The sequence below is a fragment of the Chelonia mydas genome, chromosome 17 (assembly GCF_015237465.2).
Source record: "Chelonia mydas isolate rCheMyd1 chromosome 17, rCheMyd1.pri.v2, whole genome shotgun sequence".
NCBI lineage: Eukaryota > Metazoa > Chordata > Testudines > Cheloniidae > Chelonia > Chelonia mydas.
In genome coordinates this window covers 18,523,399-18,544,868 of record NC_051257.2, presented here as the reverse complement: position 1 = coordinate 18,544,868, position 21,470 = coordinate 18,523,399, and the positions used below count along the sequence as shown (strand labels likewise).

The 21,470-nt window shown below is 40.6% G+C and overlaps 1 protein-coding gene across 13 annotated transcripts in view; it reads right to left on the bottom strand.

Annotated features, from left to right (window-relative positions):
- The window catches only part of CUX1 (cut like homeobox 1), a 382,370-nt gene that overhangs the window by 162,248 nt on the left and 198,652 nt on the right, over positions 1-21,470 (bottom strand). The window lies entirely within an intron of this gene.

Here is a 21,470-nt window from a genome sequence, read left to right as displayed (position 1 = left end):
TAATTAGGATTTCTTATGTTGCTTAAAGGTGAAGGTACGGTAGCTTCAAGCATCATGAAAGTAGTAAAATGAGGGATTTCCTCACCCTAGGGTGCAATACTATTCTATAATGGCTCAACTAAACCCTTATCTATAGGATGTACCCGCAGGTGGACATACTGATAGCAAGTTAAGAGGTCATTTGCAAGAATGGATCCAGTGCTCTTCTTGTAAAGGAATTAATGAAATGAAACATGGTTCCAACGACAGTATATCCTGTCTTTCCTCTTTGGATTTTCCCCACACTAAGCTCCTTTTATGGGGCTAAGTAGTAAATCAGTAATTCAGCCATTCCTTCTTTGCTTTTGAAGTGTTATACAAACAGAGAAGATGAGGTCAGACTTGCTGGCCCCTTTAACTGTGTACAATTCTTTCCAGGGACCTCGTTGTTTTCACTTGCAAGTGTAAAGCGGTTGGGGACGTCTCAGGGAATGCCATTTATCTAACCCAAAAGCTAAACTGTGTAACAAAAATGGTATCTGTGTTTTAGATCCAAAATAAGACTATACCTAGTGCCACCATTTAAAAGCTAGTATTTATGCATAAATCCCACTCAGTGCTATGCGAGATACGTGGTATTTCCTACATTAAATACAGTAACTGTAGTAAAGGGGTGGGGAGCAATAATCCCTCTTCCAGGGAGGATGAAGAAATATTTGTTTGAGGCACTGTCACCTTATCAGCTCTTCTTTCTTGCTCCTTTGGTTGGGATGATGTGGGGGGACGGATAGGACAGGAGAGTGCAGTCTCTGAATGCTCAATCTGAGAGCTAGGTGCCTTGGAGAACTGCAACAGTAGTCTGCCCTAGCATCCCAAAGTGGCCATTAGGGAGGGCTTTAAGGAAAGGAGGGAGGCACCAGTGCTGGTCATATCAAAGGGGATGAGGAACAGCTCAAGGTGGAAGCAACCTTAAAGAGAAGGCTCCAGAGGAGTCAGGCTTCGGTTGATAATCTAAGTAACAGTGGATACAAATCTGCATTTCTGTGGCAATGGAGCTATCTCTGTGGAAACCTAATGAGTCTGGGTAGTAGAAACCTGCAATACCAAGGGTGGTATGGTCTGTGCCAGTACTGGTTGACTGATGGATCTGGTTACCATAAGTAGCAATGAGGAAATGGAGGACACAGTCGGTACGTTCTTCCTTAGTGCAGAGTCTTTGGAATCCCTAGCATCTTGATGGTGCTTAGATTTTACCGAGGTATGCTCTGGTACCAAATGCAGGGTTTTATGGTGTTTAGCTATAGAGGGACTCTTGGTACCAAGACCACATGAAGCCTCAGTGGCACACTGCATGGGGTGCAAGGTCTCGAGTACAGCAGGTCTTTTAAGACCAGCTTCTTTCTGAGGAGATTTGGAGCTCCTCTTGACAGAAGATTTGGCATTCTCACCTGCAGATCTGTCTCACAAAAATCTGGAAGGTGATCAAGCTGCAGAAGTGGATGCATGCTGTAGTCACTTGAATACTGAACAGAGGGGTACCTGGGACTGGGTCTGACACAGGTCAGAGGGAGCTTTCCATGAGGAGGAGTCGAAGCTTTATCTCTGTCTGTCCTAAAACAACTCTTGAATCTGCGCAGATCTCGCCTTTGGATAGCACATGGATGCTTGAACCCTGGGGATTTAGTCATGCCCCAAGGAGCTCCTTCAAGGAAGGAAATTTCCACTGGGAAAGGCAGGCAGGAGGAGGAAGAAACTAAAAGCCTCTAGAAAAAAAATCCAATAAAAACTACAACAACAATTAAAACTAATCTATTAGTACTAATTAATTAAACTAAAGATTAAGTACACTATAAAGTACAAACAGGGTACCTACATACATAAGGCGGCACCAGTAGATGCTCCATCTTAGGCCGAGGCAGTTGAGAAAAAACTGAAGATGGTTCAAGCATCATAGCCCAGTATACCTTCCGTACAGAACATAAGGATAGGAAGGATGCATGTGTGGAGTGAATGGGCTGTGCTACCAAAAATCTTCAATGACAGCAAAAGAGGTGCACATACTCTTGAAGTGGAGAGCCCATAGGAACATTACTTGAAGAAGGTTTCAGAGTAACAGCCGTGTTAGTCTGTATTCGCAAAAAGAAAAGGAGTACTTGTGGCACCTTAGAGACTAACCAATTTATTTGAGCATAAGCTTTCGTGAGCTACAGCTCACTTCATCGGATGCATACTATGGAAAGTGTAGAAGATCTTTCCATAGTATGCATCCGATGAAGTGAGCTGTAGCTCACGAAAGCTTATGCTCAAATAAATTGGTTAGTCTCTAAGGTGCCACAAGTACTCCTTTTCTTTTTACTTGAAGAAGAGAACTTTTACAAGAAAAACAAGAGAAAAGAGCAAGGTTTCACAACCATTCAGGGTCATCACACAAAGTCCATTTAATACTGAACTCCTGAGTCAGAACTCCTTGTCCATCCAACTTTTCTCACTCCTGATTTGATCAGCTTCAGTCTGTCAGTTACATGTCACAGCATCAGTGAAGATGATAGTAACAGAATTAATCAATGATCTCCATCAGGAAAATAAATAAGTTATCTGTATCACAACTAAAATGTATTTTTGATCAATAACATTAACTTCTACTACTTTGCCAGGAAATTAGATTATTTCATCACAGTACAGACAGAGGGAGATCTTATGTAGCCAAAAATAGCTCAAATTGCTGTTTAGTGGCTTCTGCCTTTCAGTCAAGCAGACGGAAAGTATAGCTATTATCTGCAGTAAGTCCGGATACAGAAGTGGTTTCCTACTGAGTTAACCTGGCTCAACATACTATAGTAGTGTGTGTATATATATATATATTTAAAATTATATAAAACGATGAAGGCATGTTCTCAGGAAAAGGACTAGAAGGCTACAACATGGCTTGAATTAATGTCCCAAAGTGTTTCTTCCCTCTTAGTTAGAAGAATCACAGAAATCTATGGCATGAAGGGACTTGAGAAGCCATCAAGTCCAGCCTCTGTGCTGAGGCAGGACCAAGTAAACCTAGACCATCCCTGACAGGCGTTAGTCCAATTAACACTCCTGTTAATATACTCCATAATTACATTAGCCCTTTTTGCAGCTGTACCACGCTGTTGATTCATATTCAGTTTGTGATCCACTATAACCTCTAGATCCTTTTCAGCAGTACTACAACCTAGCCAGTTGTTCCCCTTTTGCAGTTGTGCATTCGATTTGTCCTTCTGAAGTGAAGTACTTTGCACTTGTCTTTATTGAATTTAATCTTACTGAATTCAGACCAATTCTTCAATTTGTCAAGGACATTTTGAATTTTAATTCTCTCCTCCAAAGTGCTTGCAGCCCCTCCCAGTTTTGTATCACCTACAAATGTTATATGCAAACTCTCCACTCCACTATCCAAGTCATTAATGAAAATATTAAATAGTACCAGACCTAGGACTGACCCCTGCAGGATGCCATTAGATATGTTTTCCCAGTTTAACAACAAACCACTGATAACTACTCTTTCAATGGTCTTTCAACCAGCACCTACCTTACTGTAATTTCATCTCGACTGCATTTCCCTTGTTTCCTTATGAGAATGTCATGTGGGACTGTGAGCCTTACTAAAATCAAGATATATCACATCTACTATTTCCCCAATAACTGCTAGGCCAGGTACTCTGTCAAAGGAGGAGATTAGGCTGGTTTGGCATAATTTATTCTTGCCAAATCCATGCAAGCTATTCCTTATAACCCTATTACCCTCTAGGCAGAGCTGTCCCTTGGGCATGGCGAATCGGGGTCAATAAGGTCATGAGGAGGTGGGCAGGAAGGTGAGGCAGGAGGGCAAGTGGGGTGAGGAGGTGAATGGGGAGGTGAGCGGCAGATGGAAGGGTGGTGAGGAGGCAGGCGAGCAGGTGGGAGGGGGTGAGGAGCAGCCACTAGCAGCCTCCCCCTCCCTCTCAGGGTCTATCACCTGCCACAGATCAGATGTTTCGGAGCATCAGAAACATGCAGCACCACAGCTAAGAGGCCTCTACTAGTCCTCAGGGTTAACAATATCCTACAGGGAAAACGACCATGAGTCCACAAATATAGTCTTGGCAGTTGACAAGTACTACAGAGCGTAAACTGGCAGCATTATCAGAGTCATTCCTCCCAATGAATACTGGATGGTGGAGGGAAACAGTGATGAACTTTCTATCCATCACCATCCTTAGCATCAGTTAACTTTATTGCACGGGAGAATCCAGAAGCAATAGGGCATTAGGAAAGCAATGATTAAACCAAGGACTGATTTATGCCATGAAACAAATTTTAGGGTGAAAGAATGAGAAGGGGAGTATCTTTTTCTTGTTCCCTGAACAGGCTACTGCACAGTAGTGGTAACAGCAAACTCTTCGGTGGCCACTGAATAGTATTGGTGACAGCAGACTCAGGTGGTTTTGGATACTTGAAGCAATGACTAAGAATTTGTCAATCAGGGCCTGAATCAGGTTTCTGGAGTTGGTTCACTGAGTTAGGATGCTGCAGTGAAGGTTGCTCACAGTTTAACAGAGACCTCGAGACACCTGAAAACAAAAGTCATGCAGGATGGTGATCAACTTTGCATGCACACGGAATGCACATCTTGAATCCTGGAATGCTCACAGATGGGCCATTCCTGTTCAGTTCCCTTGTGTGTCTAACATTTAAAAACACAGAATAATCTTTACATTATTACACAAAATAAGAAGATAAGAAAACAGGTAAGATACAGATAAGAAAACAATACAACTTCAAGGCTACATAGTTGCCTCAGAAAGCCCTCAAATGTCTGGAAAATGCAAATGACAACAGATGCCATTTGGCCTAATTTTTAAAAATGGATAATTATAGTCCATTCTAATTGTTAATGATATATTAGTTACTCTAGGTTAAGTACTGTAAATGACTAATAAACGAGAAAAACATGTTTGCAAGTGTCTTCAAAAGAGAGCCAATAAGAGTAGATGGTGAAGGAAGCAACGTCCCTTGCAAGAAAGGGCAGCTGTTGTGTAAAATATGCTGAAAGGAATATGATCTTGAGCAAAGCTGTGTGTGATGTTATTTGTGAGGTTGGCAACAGGAAAACTATGAAACAGTGTGTCAATTTGCCAAGGTGCTGAAAGACCAATGGTGTTTAAATGGGGAACCCCAAATACATTTATGGCTAGATCATAAAAGTTGTCATGTCACTACAATTGTTCAGGGAACAAGAAAAAGATACCTTGGGTGATAAATAGGGGGTTTTTTCTTCTAATCCTGTATTAAAAGGTTTCCCTAGGCTGTACTTCCAATATTTTGATAAAAAAACAGAAATATGTTATGACCTAGTTTTGGTTCCATTTTAACATAGCTGGTCATGTGCAAAGTGAGATTATTGGAAAATTAGCTAATTACCAACAAATTGAAATAATTAGCCTAGCAAAAATCATACAAAATTTTCTTTTGCTGTAAGTACCTTTACATGCATTGTGTGCGCACACACTATTTTCTCGTTAAAGAACACTGTGATGATATCCAAAATACGATTTATGCTAATATGTTTAATTTTTTTTCCATTTTCAACTGTATTTGTGCTTATCACACCTTAGTGAGGTTTGTTTGGTTTTGTTGTGTCTTTAAGGTTGGGGGAAGTTTCTAGTCCATCGTTTGAGGATTAAATCAGTAAATAATTAATAAAAGGACCCATAGCTTCAGTGTACATCTGAAAAGAGCAATCCTGCACAAATGACCTATTGTATATAGTGTATGTAGAGCTTTTTAAAATGTCAGGCCAATATCAAGGGCCAGAGATTTTCCCCTTACCAAAAAGAAGTTTTACAGTCTTAAAATAAGTTCATTTTATAATAGTGGTAACATTGGTATACAGCCACAATTTTCATCCATAGATCTCAAAGAGACTTACAAAGATTGGTGGCTATTTTTTGAAGATGGGAAAACCGAGGCACAGAGTAAGTATTATGCCCAAGGTAACACAGCAGGTCAGATAGCAGAAGTGAGACTAGAAGCTGGGTCACCCAATTCCTGACATGGTACTCAATTTTTTCAACTGTGCTGTCATTTCTTATAATGGTATCAGACTTCCAAAATGGGAAATGACTGCCTAGGAAGGAGTACTGCAGAAAGGGATCTGGGGGTCACAGTGGATCACAAACTAAATATGACCTCAACAGTGTAACACCGTTGCAAAAAAAAAAAAAAAAGCAAACACCATTCGGGGATGTATTCGTAGGAGTGTTGTAAGCAAGACGTTAGAAGTAATTCTTCCGCTCTACTCAGCACTGATTAGGCCTCAGGTGGAGTATTGTGTCCAGTTCTGGGTGCCACATTTCAGGAAAGATGTGGACAAATTGGAGAAAGTCCAGAGAAGAGCAACAAAAATGACTACAGATCTAGAAAACATGACCTATGAGGAAAGATTGAAAAAAATTAGGTTTATTTATTCTGGAGAAAAAAGACAACTGAGAGGGGACATAACAGTTTTTGAGCACATAAAAGTTTGTTACAAGGAGGAGGGAGAAAAATTGTTCTCTTTAACCTCTGAGGATAGGACAAGAGGCAATGGGCTTAAATTACAGCAAGAGCAGTTGAGGCTGGACATTAGGAAAAACTTCTTAACTGTCAGGGTGGTTAAGCACTGAAATAAATTGCCTACGAAGATTGTGGAACTTCCATCACTGGAGAGTTTTGAGAGCAGGTTAGACAAACATCAGTTAGGGATGGTCTAGATAATACTTAGTCCTGCCATGAGTGCAGAGGACTGGATTAGATGACCTCTCACGGTCCTTTCAGTTCTATGATTCTATGATGTACTGTATAGGTCTCAGCTTTAAACTATCTGTCTAGCATCTTTTTAACAAACTTTTACATTGTACCCAGATGCACTGTCTGAATCTGACTCCTCCTGGATCTGTACTACTGTGTCAGGTAAGTGTGCAGTAGTTGAGAGGATAACATAAGAGGAGCTGCTGGAAAACCTCTCTTGATACAGAGAAATACACAATCAGCATTTTTTTCAGAGTAATTAATGAAATCTTCTCATGAAAATAACTCCTTTTCCCCAAAACTGGTCTTCATCAAATTAGTATTTATTTATTTGTGATGTTATTCAAATAAAATGAACTCATTTGCACTTCACTGCACGGAAGTTAGCTATATTGTAGCATTTGCAGGTTAAAAACAGACATCTTTGTTCTCAATTTTGTATGTCATACTTGAGTGCCTATTTGAACACTTGGTTGAGAAAGGGTGCACACTGCAAACATGACAGGCCCATGTTCTCTCTGGGTCTGAAGTGAGTGAGAACACTGCTATAATTTCCTTGTTCAAACATGCCCAAATGGGGACTATCACTTATCTTCCTGAACAAATAGCATCGCAGGTCACTCCTGCCTGCCTAGGGTCAGGAGTTCCAGAGTGCTAATAGGGTTGCCAGGTGCCCAGTTTTCAACCGGACTTTCCAGTCAAAAAGAGGACCTGACAGTGTCCAGTCAGATCTACTGACCAGACACCCAAAGTCCAGTTACTGCGAGCACCAGCTCCACCCCTTACTCAGCTGGGGCTGCCTCCTACCTTTGTCTGGAAGCTGCAGCTGCCATCCTGGCTTCGCAGGCAAGTCCTTCCTGACCCAGGCAGGGGGTAGAGGTGGAGAAGAAAAGAAGCAGTGAGCGATGGAGCAGGTGGAAGGAGTGGACAGGGACAGGACCTCAGGGGAAGAGGTGGGGCTACTGAACTGTGCATTAATGCTTAGTGGGAGGAGCTCTAGATGGCCTGTTACTACAGAGGGAACTGACAGGGAACAAGTCACTAACAGGAGTAGAATTCTGGTCTCCAGTTTTCTTGGTAAATGCTACGCTATTGAGCTAAAAGGAGTTGCTCCGCGAGCTCAGGCCTACAATAGATTTACACTTCCTATTATAGAGAAGAGGCAAACATTCTGTTGAACTATGTTTTTTAAGTCCTATATTTACATTGAGTTTCCATATGGTGTTTTTGCTGATGAATGCAATTGTTTTTTTGTGTGAGACACTAAAACCATAAATCAGACCATGGTGAGACATGGCATTCACTAAAAGATGTGAAATGTCAGTCCTAAAGACTATAGTTTTAAGTAAACTGCATGCATTCTCTGGACAAGATTTTGTAGCTCCATCATCCCAAACGTGACTTTGGTCACCTCTTGTTTTTTCAAAGTCATCCGTGTAGTCGTCTTCTAGGGATTTCACAATACTCTGAAAACAAAGAGGCAGATACTGCAAAGTGCCTTGACTTCACTGGAAGTTTAGGACTCTCAGAATCTCAGAGATGCTATATTTATTTCACTTGTTGAAATTTTCAGACAACGGGAATCACCAAGGCTCAGCATTTTTCAAAATCAGGCCACTCTTTAATTAGTTGCCTAAACATTGATGTAGATGCCTAATTTGAAGTGGCTAGGTTTGAAAACGTTTGCCTGTTAGAATGTCCTAACACTGAACTACTGCACTAACTGAGAGGAGAGGGTACATCAGCCAGTTATCCTCCCACAACAGTAAGTGCAGCTTCCTGCCTCTTAAAGGTGCCAAGAGAAGGCTAAGGGGTGACATGATTACAGACTGTAAGTACATATGTGGGGAGCAAATATTTAACAGTGGGCTCTTCAGTCTAGCAGAGAAAGACATAATATGATCCAATGGCTGGAAGCTGAAGCTAGACAAACTCAGAGTGGAAATAAGGTGTAAATTTTGAAAAGGGACAGTAATTAAGCATTGGAACAACTTAACATAAGAACAGCAGACCAAAGGTCCATCTAGCCCGGTATCCTGTCTTCCGACAATGGCCAGTGGCAGGTGCTTCAGAGGGAATGAACAGAACAGGTCATCACCAAGTGATCCATCCCCTATGGCCCATTCCCAGCTTCTGGCAAACAGAGGCTAGGGACACCACCCCTGCCCATCCTGGCTAATAGCTAAGTCTGCATGTTTGTCACAGAGGTCACAGATTCTGTGACTTTCCGTGACCTCTGCAGCGGCTCATGTGGCTGAGCAGCTCAGGCAGCCCCTGGGCCAGTTGCACCAGCTGTTGCTGGGGCACTCTCAGGCTCCCCCACCCCCCAGCACCAGGAGTTTGGGGTGGGGGAGGCGGCATGAGGGCTGGGGTGGCACTTACCTGGAGGGGGTTCCCTGGAAGGGCAACAGGAACTCCCATCCCTCAGCTCCTAGCTCCACATGCTGCCTCTGCCAATGGGAGGTGCAGAACCAGGGCTTGGGAAGGAGCGGAGACAGCACATGGAGCTAGGAGCTAGATGTTGCCATTTCCCAGGAGTCGGGTAGGGAACCTGCCCCAGCCCCACCAAACCCTCCACCCCCAAGCACCCACAATACACACACCCCAGCTGCACTCCTGGTGCCGCCCCTCCCAAGTTTTAGTCAGGGGTATACAGTAAGAGACATGGACAAGTCACAGGCTGTGAATGTTGGTTTACTGTCCATTACTTTTACTAAAAATACCCATAACTAAAACAGCCTTACTAATAGCCATTGATGGACCTATCCTTCATGAATTTACCTAATTCTTTTTTGAACCCTGTTATAGTCTTGGACTTCACCACATCCTCTGGCGAAGAGTTCCACAGGTTGACCGTGCATTGTGTGAAGAAATACTTCCTTTTGTTTGTTTTAAACCTCCTATTAATTTCATTTTGTGACCCCTAGTTCTTGTGTTATGACAAGAAGTAAACAACACATCTTTATTTACTTTCTCCACCCGAGTCATGATTTTGTAGACCTCAATTATATCCTACCTTAGTCATCTCTTTCCAAGCTGAAAGTTCCAGTCTTATTAACCTCTCCTCATATGGAAGCTGTTCCATACCCCTAATAATTTTTGCTGCCGTTTTCTGAACCTTTTCCAATTCCAATATATCTTTTTTGAGATGGGGCAACCACATCTGCACTCAGTATTCAAGATGTGGGTGTACCATGGATATATATAAAAGAAATATATAGAGGCAAACTTACTCATGATCGTGGTGGATTCTCAATCACTGACAATTTTAAAATCAAGATTGGATGTTTTTCTAAAAGACATGTTCTGGGAATTTTAGGGAAGTTATATGGCCTGTGTTATACAGGAGGTCAGACCAGGTGATCACAGGGTGCCTTCTGTTCTTAGAATCCATAAATGACTACAATCTCTATGCCAGCAGAATAATAATATTCTACCTCTATAGCACTATCCCATAATGTAAGGAAGGATTATACTCATTTTACACAAGGGGAAACCAAGTCAAAAAGTGTTTAAGTCACAAAGCAACCTTCTGTCAGTGCTAGGAATACAACACAGATCTCTGAATTGCCAGGACAGTGCATTAAACACACAACTTTCATTCCTCTGAGAACAAGATCTTAAACTTCATACCAAAATGTGCTATTATTTTTGTAGAAGTAGTCAGATGTAACACATGACTGGAACTACTGAATGAAATGAGGGGATTTCTCTACTTGTAAAGCCAAATCAGAAGTCCTTGCTCTTGCAAGACTTCCACTGAAATATCATAGGAGTTTTTCATAAGTAAAGAGGACAATCTTGGGCCCACAGTGAGTAAGACATACTGCTTAAAGGCCAACATCTGGAATAAGCGAAGATTCTGACATATGATTTAAAAGTGTAAATGTACTTCTGTGGTATCAATTGAAAACAACTTGCATGTCTTGTTCACAAGGCTGAAGACAAATTGCTCTAACATCACTAGAGTACAAACCCTTTTCTAATAGCATGTTTACACTACAAACTTAAGTCAAATTATGTTAGGCCGACTTACAGTCACCTTGATAATTACTGTGGTGATTCATGTCCACACTGCTCTCCCTTCTGTTGCTGGTGAGCATTCTCACTAGGAGCGCTTTCACCAATTTAAGAGGGGCGCTTAGAGCCCAGTTCCGCACAGCTCCCCACCAGGAGCCAGGCAGCCCCCCAGGCTCTCAGCTCTCTGCCAGGAGCAGGGCAGCCGCCTGGGCTCCCAATGGGGAGACTCAGTGCAATCAGGTTCCCAGTGGGGAGCCAGGACTCCAAGCAGCATAGAATCATAGAAGATTAGGGTTGGAAGAGACCCCAGGAGGTCATCTAGTCCAACCCCCTGCTCAAAGCAGGACCAACCCCAACTAAATCATCCCAGCCAGGGCTTTGTCAAGCCTTAAAAACCAATAAGGATGGAGATTACGCCACCTCCCTAGGTAACCCATTTCAGTGCTTCACCACCCTCATACTGTAACAAACATTAAAAGATCCCTGTAATCAGAAACAGAAAAAGAGGCCAAGGTATGAATTATAGATCAGCATTTTAGAAATCAAATTCAAAGTTATTCTGATACCTTTTTGAGCACATTATTTGAAACCTTTTTCCAACACACTATGTTAATCTACAGGGAAATTAACTGATCTACTTTTGGTAATTGAGGGGTTAATTCTGACTGATGTAGAATGCCCCTAGTCTGTGCTCTGTTCATCAGAGCATTAAATCTGAAAGCTCAAGAGAGTAGTGCAGCCATGCTGCAAGGGCTATGTTATAAAGTTCTGCATTAAAAATTCATATTGCAGGCTTGCCACAATACTCTGCTCTGGCTGAAAGGAGAGCTGCCGGGGAAATATTAGACACCCCACTGTCTTTCTGGCAATTGGAGACATTCCTCAACAAACAGCACCTCAGGAAGGGAATGAAAGGGCAAACAAACCGTGAAACAAATCAATGAGTTCAATTATCTCTCTCTCGGAAAGGAAACTTTTCATTTTTAAGGCTGTTTTGTGAAATCTTTTAACGATGGCCCTGAACAAAGATCCTGAGCACTCTGGCTGCAGAGCCAGCTGTTTGGCGTAGCATTTCATTTGTTTTACATAAGACAGAGATTCCCATACACACATAGTGAAAGGCAAAGCAGGGTATAGTTGTCTCTCTGCAGCATGACTCCAGTTTCCTTTACATCATCAGCCATGTGGGATAACACTGTGTAAACTGTTCCCATTTTCACAGAAGTGTCTCCAATAAAGACTGAATTTAGATCTAATAAGACAGTTAGTTACTCTATGGTTACACAGTCGCATGAGTTGTTTAAAACTTTACAAAGACATTAGCACTGTGTAACAAATACATATAACAGACTTGAAAAAACTGTAGCAAATAAATTCTTAGCCATTGCTTGGTATTTAACATATTAAACTCCAAGACCAGCTACAATGCCTAAAACAAAAATTAAACAAAAATAATTTCAGAACAAGTATAGGGCTTGCTGATGTGCAAAGAGGACTGAAGAGAAGCTGGCATAGTCAGCATTTTGTAACACCAGTCTTCATTGCTCAAAATCATGAAATTAGAAAATTCTGGCTGATCAGATGTTGCAAACTACTGAGCAAAAGGATTATTTTAAAGGGCCACTGTCAACACAAACCATATTTTGTTAATTTGTTTATTCAAAATTGTTGTTACCATCACCTTTAATTAAATTTCACTTGTAAGTTTAGTTAGCATTCACACTGAACTTTGAGAAGTGCTATGTAAGTGAAAGAGGCGGACAGCTGGAGACACAGAGGTATGGACTTTACCTACTGATCTGACTTCTGATCCCAGCTCTAACTCCCTTCTGTGGACCTAGTCAACAGCTATGTTCCTCAGTTCCCAATCTATAAAATAGAGATAACTGTCACAGCAGCTAGGCAATGAATTAATATTTGTAAAGATCTTTCTTTGGAGAGTCATGCTAGATAAATATAAAAGATTATTATTAGATTTGCAGGCTTGTAAATAAATTCTTCCCTCCCAAACACCAAGACATAACTAAAATTGATTACTGGTTCCCTGTTCCTAATTTGTTATTCAAAAGGCTGATTTTTTAAAAATATACTTTGATAAATATTTAAATTTTTTAGAAATTTCACCAATTTTGAGGTTTAATTTCATAATGATATTTTTTGTGGAACAAATAAAACTCCTACCCCACATGATGTATTCGTTTCTTCATTTAAATATGTAACAGATAAGCGGGTATGCAAACAAAATACTTCTTGGCTCACCCCAAGTGACATGTCCCTGTGAAGTTTCTGAATGAGATAAAACAGGCTACTCCCTGACCTGAAGCTTTATTTCTGTGCCAAGTACTGCCATGTGTTTTATCCCCACTCTTCTCAATTCTGCAACCGCTCCTTGAATAAGGAACTGGGTTGGGTGGGCTAAACTACTACAAATGACACAGTAATTTTGGGTCACTCCATGTGACACATCCCTGTGACCATTAGACCACTCGGAAGGAGCTGGGACATACCACTTCCTAACCTGCTGAATATCTGCAGGCAACACAATCCCCCTTATCACTATCTAGAACATTGCCCATCCCTCCTTCACCCAGACAGGTGCAGACAGATTGTCTCTGGGCATGCATGAACACTCACGCCCCAGAGACATGTTTCCACAAGAGCAATTCCCTTGCTGCTGCGATTGGGTTGCAAACACCTGAAGGATGGGTTAAAACTAAAGTAGCATTGGCATTTTGTAAAGCAGTAAAATTTGGGGGACTACAGAAGTTTATAGTGCCCCTTAAAAATTGGTTATACATGGGTGAGATGGGAAAATCAATGATGTCAAAAGTTTTAAACTCCTAAATCAGGCTGAAGCTTTCATCTGTAAATCATCAAAACATCTGTAGAATTTACTTTCTCTGGCCCTGATCAAGTCCCTGAAGTCAACAGGAGCAGTGAGTATATTCAGCAACTCTCAATTTCAGACCCTATATAGGTAGGGCTATAGTGTAATACTTTGAAAGTTACAGTATAAAACCAGCATTTTGTGCAAGAACTCTTTTTACTAACTACATAAGAGATCCATGCTAGTTTTTATGGTCAGAGGATGTCTGATATCTTGGACCCTGTATCAAAATGTAAACAGAGTGAAGGGATTAGGTACATTTATGGTCACAACTAATGACACACCAAAAAAAAAAAAAGACCAATGAGGAAACAGCATATTGATATTTAATGAAACTTTAAAAGCTTTGTGCCAGATACATAGCTATTGACAGATAACAAGGAGTTCTCTATAAATAAAAAATAAAACCAAAATGGAAACGTGTGATGAATTTGCGAAGTGGGATGAAGCACTCCAGTGTCTGCATATAACCAGGACGGTCCTCCAACATTCATGGAAAATGTGTGAGTTTCCAAAAAGTGAAAGAAAATAAAGGGAACAGTGACACCATGTGTTTTCAAGGCTCTGGATTTTGTAATTCACAAACCTGAAAGGTCACAGAACAGGGAAGTTTTTTTTACTTGTTTCCCATTTTTGAACAGCCACCTTTTCCAGTTAAACGAGGAAGCATGCCACACACAAGATCTACTCATTTGTTTGCCTACATGATCATCATGTAGGGCCTCACAGGGGGAGAGTCCAGGCTGGGTCCAACGCCAGATGCAGCGATTTCTCCATAAGAAGAAATTTAAACCAAATGTCCCAGTCTTTTCTGGCCCTGGCCATCAAGTCGTGGCAGTGGGAACATTTGTGTGGTATGTGTCCCTCTCGCAGACAGCGAATATAGGTGCAGGTGGCCATCTGTTACCGGGAAGGTGGCTCTGCAAGAGATGCACCTTCTAAACCCAGGAGATATGGGCATAAGGGTGAGGGACAATGCTTCCTGGTCAGGAAGGGCAAGAAGTGGGGAAATGAAAACCTAAGCTATGGAATAACTCTAAAGGTAAAGCTAAAACAAAAAAAGAGCAAGGACTTCCGGTTTGTTTTTTTCAATAGAGGAAAGGAGCAGCAGCAGAAGAAACTAACAGGTAAGGCACCACTGACGGAACAGGAGACGTGGGCTCTGCTGCAGATTCCGTCCTAGACCAAAGGCGGTAGAGAAGGAATTGGGGGGGAGAGGCGGTCTGATACACACACATCCATCTGAAGACCTCTATATACTGTCAGGATAAAGAAAATGAACCAGGATAACAACCAGGGTGTGCTTGAATGTCTGTGGGTTTTTTTTTTAAAAACTGCTAAAAACACACTGCCTTTTACATTATACCAGAAAATAGAACTGATTATTTTCAACAGAGATATTTAAGAAACTCTTGCAAGAGTTAGCTCAGGTCTACACTATCAAAAGAGTACATACATCAAACTAGCTACAAGAATTTAACAGAGTCCAAACAGCTTGACTTCAATAGTAACTTACAAATATTATGTTTTCTTTATTTAGATTTATCAAAAATGCACACACTGTAGATTTTTAAAAGTCCAGAAAACTTTTGTCCCATTATGTTATCTCCTGCTACACCTTCCCCCCATTTCAAGACTCCAGCCAGGAGCAGACTTGTTGGCATTATGCATGTCACTTCATCTCTTTGGGCCTCAATTTCCCCATTCAAAAGCAGAGGCTAATGACAACATTTATACCAAGTTCTCAGAGTGCTTTATAAAAGTGGGTTCAAATTCAGCAGTAATACTGTAATCCAGAGAAGAACTCCATTACAGGCAGCAAATAGCCTTGTAATGTTTCACTGGCCTAACTGGAAGCGGTAAGTTTAGAACAAAGATCTTGAAAAAAAGACCAGTTTGTACTTTCAGCCCAATTTCACAGAACCAGGAGGTTTGAATCAACTGCAGAAATGTCTGACCAGAACCTCCAAAATATTTTCACCCATCACTAGTGTTTGGTGCATTAAGCACATCATCATCAATTTGGTCTTGTAAACCCTTTTAAGTTTTTCATAAATCTCTCTCTCCCAAATTCCAAAAACCATTTAGAGTTCAGTCAGATTTAGTGCAATTGTGTTCTTTTTTCTTTAAATTCTTCCCTTCAGGACTGTATGGTCTTATCTATGCTAGCCTCTTCCTCTCTTTTATTTCCTCACATTACTATCACAGTTGAGGTTGCACCAGTTATGGCGACTAGGAAATTTTATGGCAAAAAGGCTAGAACATACACAGCTTATGAAACTCTATCTCCTGTTTTTAGGGAAATCATTTTAACTAGAATAATAGTTATAGAGACATGCATTAGAAGTTAATGACTCAGCAGAAGGACAGGATGTAGGAAACTTTAAGACCTTAAAGGTACAGCAAAGAGAAACTATTTCATGTCACATACAACACAGCCATACTAATCACAGTGTTTCATGTTCAATGAGGAGAAGCAACATTTAAGAACATCTATCAAAATAATTATGTAATCCTGGAGCAAGACTTCTGTTTTTTAATTCAGTCTGGCCTCTAGCACCAACAAACTGGAAAATGACAAATATTTGAGAAGTGAAATATCAGTACAACCCTGGTACTTAAAGGAGAAAGATTCCTTTTTAAAAAAAAGTGTGTAAAACTAAATACTAAGGGCCAAATTCTGTTTTCATTGTAAATTAGGAACCCCTCTGCCAAAAAGTCAACAAAGCTAATCTAGATTCACACCAGCGTAAATGAGAGAATATTGCCCCTATTATATAATATTTGAACCCCAGTCCATTAATACCACATTGGGAAAGGATAATCCACAAGGACGGAAAGTGGAAAAATATTGCTGCTTTCTGTCTAAGGGCCCAGTCTTGCAATCTTTACCTATATGTAAAGGCTCTACTGCTTTATCCTCCTTCAGATTTATTCTTAAGACTCCCATCTGCCAGGATGCCTGCATAACACTGTCAGTTAATGATTGCTAGGCAATGGGTGAGCTACAGTACACACAGCTAGTGAACATGGAAAACGTACTTGTACTAAAAATACTTTGTCCTCCCTCTCCTATGCCTCTCTACTTATTTACTGGCTTCATTCACTTGTTGTAAGTTGTCATTAACTTACACGTTAAGCTTGTTAGGGCTGAGACATTTGCACAGTGCCTACCCATCATCCAGATCATTAATAAAGATGTTGAACAAAACCGACCCCAAGACCGACCCCTGAGGCACTCCACTTGATACCGGCTGCCAACTAGACATCGAGCTGTTTATCACTACCCATTGAGCCTGACGATCTAGCCAGCTTTCTATCCACCTTATAGTCCATTCATCCAATCCATACTTTTTTAACTTGCTGGCAAGACTACTGTGTGAGACCATATCAAAAGCTTTGCTAAAGTTAAGATATATCACATCCACTGCTTTCCCCATATCCAAAGAACCAATTATCTCATCACAGAAGGCAATCAGGTTGGTCAAGCACGACTTGCCCTTGGTGAATCCATGTTGACTGTTCCTGATGACCTTCCTCTCTCTTTCAAGTGCTTCAGAATGGTTTCCTTGAGGACCTGCTCCATGATTTTTCCAGGGACTGAGGTAAGGCTGACTGGTCTGTAGTTCCCCCGGTTCTCCTTCTTCCCTTTTTAAAAGATGGGCACTACATTTGCCATTTTCCAAACGTCTGGGATCTCCCCCGATTGCCATGAATTTTCAAAGATAATGGGCAATGGCTCTGTAATCACATCAGCCAATTCCCTCAAGCACCCTCGGATGCATTAGATCTGGACCCATGGACTTGTGCATGTCCAGCTTTTCTAAATAGTCCTTAACCTGTTCTTTCACCACTGCGGGCTGCTCACCTCCTCCCCGTACTGTATTGCCCACTACCACTAGAAGTATTTAGAGTAACAGCCGTGTTAGTCTGTATTCGCAAAAAGAAAAGGAGTACTTGTGGCACCTTAGAGACTAACCAATTTATTTGAGCATAAGCTGTCTTGAGCTACAGCTCACTTCATTGGATGCATCCGATGAAGTGAGCTGTAGCTCAAGACAGTTTATGCTCAAATAAATTGGTTAGTCTCTAAGGTGCCACAAGTACTCCTTTTTTAGAAGTATTTACTTTAAGTCTATCCCTGATATAAATGTTAAAACCTTCTTCTGTATTGAATTTTCAGTTAACACCTCCTCTTTCAGATTATTACAAAATCTAAAGGTCCTAAGAAAAGTCACATAGACAAGGAGCATGGCTGTATAGTTGATGTGACTTTCTCTCCCTAATTTGCTTTATTTTATTTTTAATGGAAGTTTCCTATTGTAGGAACAGGTACAGTATCTAAAATCCTCATAAGACTATTTAGAATTTACCAGGAGTGTGGTATTTCAGTGATATTTTCTTTCATCAAAGGCACTTCAACCCACATGTTAACAGTAATGTAGCACACACAGCAGGCTTGTTACAATTGAAGGTCCTTTCCCAGTTAGAATTCACTTATGTTGTGGGGGAACGGGTGTAAGAGCAAAGAGATGGCTCTGGAGTTCACTTAAAACTGAATTCCAGCACTTTGGCTGACAGCATTAACAACTCGGTTAGGAATCTGAAACACTTGTTCGAGTGTGCAGCACCAAAACAGAAGTGAAAGAGGATATGAGCAGAATGTGTGTTCTGGAGAAAACACAAGAAAATACATGTAGAGCATTTCTTGTCCTACACAGACAAACAGTCTGTTTTCACTAGGAAAAAAGCTTTTTTTAAATTTGACAGGAACTCAAGATCCAAGTTTGCTTTTTCTGTTCCAGCTTTGATAGAATCTCCAGATCAAACTCATTAGTGTTGGTTAAATCCAGGTTTGCTGACAGAAACGTGTGAGACCGCAAACAAAATCAGTATTAGGCTTCAAGAGAGGATGCGCCTCTTTAATTGAAAAAGGCAGAGCAATCATTCATTTATTTAACCCAGACATGATTATAATCTGAAAACCTTGAAATCCTCTTACACAACTGTTTTGGCAAGCCTCTCTGTGTTCCAACAAATATTAAACTGTGCTTGCCATTTGTCTAAGGAATCTTGCATTAATAAACATGAAGAAGAACACTTTTACCTCCCACACTCAATGACAGAAGAAAACAAAGACCAGCTGTATTCATCAATGGATCCTTGTTCTGTGCATAAAGGCTAATTACATTTTACTTCAAGCCTACACATGGAAAACTTTACTGCTGCCATCTTGTCAAATTCAGCTTCTGATATTCCAGCTGCCATACCGCAATGACTGTACATCAAACTTCTTTTTGTCATTAACACCTTCAGTGCCCTAGACACGAGACATTTGTCCATTAAAAGGGCCCAGGAGAAGGGTGCTCAGATGACAAGCCTCCCAGAAGAAGAATATTAAGTGGTCTACCTGCTCATTAGTAAGAAGGGGAAATCTTTATGCAACACATGACAGAAGGGGCTAATACTATTAAAGGTTTTAATTTCACAAACTGATCTCATTCTAAGCTGCACTGCTAGCAAATGGTCAAGAACATGGTTTGGGTTGCACTTCGCTTTGCACATACCACATTGTACTACAAAATTTAGAAAACCACCAAAAGATAAAACAAGCAATTTTTACACATTAAGTTTCAGCTTCATAATGATTCTAAACAGTTGCTGTAGAAAAATCCAAGCCTGTTATGCTGAGATACCTAAAGTTTTAACTTATCTTGCTGTGCTTTTCTTTTTTTTTTTTTTTTATAATATGCAGATACCTTTGACATTTCAAACAATTACCAGTGATCTCTGCATTCCACAACTGAAAGTCATACAACCAGTATTAACTTAAACCACCAAGCTATCCCTTTTTAGGCCAAAATAATTTTAAATATTTAATTCTCCTTTCACCCTTTTTGCTGTTTGTTTACTTTTCCAGTTTCTCTCAACTTGGACAATGAAAATACACTACCTAGTTTAACCTTCATTTATACTCAGTTCCCCTTTCATGTTTTCGTGGATTTTCAAGTTGCAAAATTTGGGTTGCAAACACTGAAGGAGATTGTTTTACAAAACTATTTACACAGGAAATAAACAATCATAAGAACATTTCTGTTGATGTCAGATTAAACTAAGGTTTTAGAAAAGCAAACTTATATAGAGGACAAAATACATGTCAGAATGTCCATTACAGGATTCAGCTATATGACTACTATATTCTTGACTCAGGCTGCAAAATCATTGCATAACAGAACATAATGAAAATGTTATCTGATGTGCTATTTATTGGTTCTACTTAATTGTATATATAGCCAGCAAGGATCATAGGCGAGACCAACTCCAAATATTCTATATTTATAAAAATCTCAGAAGGAGCAAAATACACCAGATAGTCTATCAAATAGTTTAGAGCAAAATTTTTGCCCACCTTAAGATAATTACAGTGGAAGGAAATCCCACTTTTTGAAAAGAAATCCACCATTCTGCCAGTGAAATATTTATATTAAAAAAAACAAGAATTTACATGTTTATGTTTGTACAGCACCTAATACATGTGTCCTCATCCACGACTGAGGATCGTAGAATCCACTGTAATAGAAATTTTTAACAACAGAGCTAGTCTCAATGATACCAACCCATAGAAAAGGATATGCAAAATCTATGTTAATTTCTAGCCCCATTAGAGAAACAGGTTTCAGAGTAGCAGCCGTGTTAGATTGGGAGTGGATGTGTCATTACACAAAGCAAAACTATTTAGCCATGTTTATTTCCCGCCCCTCCCCACCCTGTTCCTCACACGTTCTTGTCAACTGCTGGAAATGGCCCACCTTGATTATCACTACAAAAGGTTTTTCCCCACCGCTCTCCTGCTGGTAATAGCTCACCTTACCTGATCACTCTCTTTATAGTGTGCATGGTAACACCCATTGTTTCATGTTCTCTATGTATATAAATCTCCCCACTGTATTTTCCACTGCATGCATCCGATGAAGTGAGCTGTAGCTCACGAAAGCTTATGCTCAAATATATCTGTTAGTCTCTACGGTGCCACAAGTACTCCTTTTCTTTTTATTAGAGAAACAGTTATCAGTGTGTATCAGTTGGAAAAGAATGCAACCAGTAAGAAAATAAAATAGATCCAAGTTCTGAATAAGGCATTTCAAACAACTAAAATATGCAAATTAGCAAAAATTTAATTAATAGAGTCCATATAAGAAGGGGATAAAAATTGTTTCTATAGTAAACACTGAACCTTAACAATTAAGGACCCAGTCACAAGTTTCAAGCACTGTAGCTCCCAAGGATCTCAATGGGGATTAAGGATCCTCAGAATTTGCAAGATTAGTCTCTAAAGAACTAACTTCGATGCAGACTTGGACACAACTGAAGAATGGATGCCAGCAGGCCTCTACTACAGACTGCTACTACTACAGACAGATCTCTACCCGCCAACATCTTATGGGCAAAAACTTGATCACCACATTCCTCTTATTACTAAGGACTAGAGATTATGGCAATATGCTATGGCTCAGCGTAAGGGGTAATGTTTTGTTGCCCTGGAGAAGCACAGGAGGCAGATTGTGACTTGGGGAGCCAATCTTCTTCCTGGTCTCCCTACTGCTCCACGGAGGGAATAAAACTGTCCAAAGTCCTTATGCAACACAGTATATGTTGCTCTAGCACGCTGGTTCGTTAGTTGGGACAGAACCAAGGCTCCACCCACTCTCCGCCCTGTTGCACCACCCTCCTGCCTTGCCCAGCCAAGACAGGAGAGGAACTAGCGACTCTGTGGAAAACACACTAG